The sequence below is a fragment of the Monopterus albus genome, unplaced genomic scaffold (assembly GCF_001952655.1).
Source record: "Monopterus albus unplaced genomic scaffold, M_albus_1.0 scaffold9.1, whole genome shotgun sequence".
Classification (NCBI taxonomy): Eukaryota; Metazoa; Chordata; class Actinopteri; order Synbranchiformes; family Synbranchidae; genus Monopterus; species Monopterus albus.
In genome coordinates, this window is record NW_018127889.1 from 891282 (window position 1) to 891854 (window position 573).

At 46.1% G+C, this 573-nt stretch overlaps 1 protein-coding gene across 1 annotated transcript in view; it reads left to right on the forward strand.

Moving 5' to 3' along the window:
• Positions 1–573, forward strand: part of LOC109952901 (pleckstrin homology domain-containing family G member 1) — a 54711-nt gene that overhangs the window by 40305 nt on the left and 13833 nt on the right.

Sequence of the window (573 nt, forward strand, 5' to 3'; positions counted from 1 at the left end):
AACAAACTGGACTCAGCAACTCTGAAAGTATCACTTGTCCCTCTGTCTGTGTGCGTCAGCTTTGATTCTACTCCTGCTCCTTGCCCATCCATGCCCCAATAAATGATTGCATGATTATGTCCCGTGGCAACGTGCAGCATTCCAGCTCTTCCTCTAAGACACTTTACATTTCCTCCCTACTTACTGCAGTCACACCCACCACCACAGAGCAACTGTCAAACCATGTACAAGTAAAACAAGTCGCAGTCGGCGTCACTGGCTCCCTAAGTACAGCAGCTGTTGTTGTGACAGTCCAGTTTTATAGCAGCCCACAGCACCACTTTGCATAATTATCTGAGAACAAACCAGTGTGCTTACATCTTGTACTCAACTCATTAATGTTAGCAAAAAAGGTCTACTTCTGTCTGAAGTATAGACAGTCTGGTATTCTGCATCTAGCACAACAGTTATCAAACATTCCTCATGGTATTTACTGTGTGGTTTGGGCCAGAGTCAGCTGAAAGCAAGGCTCTGTCTCGCCAGGACCAAGCCACCACCTGCTTCTGATTACTTCTCTCTCATGGGATTGCCACA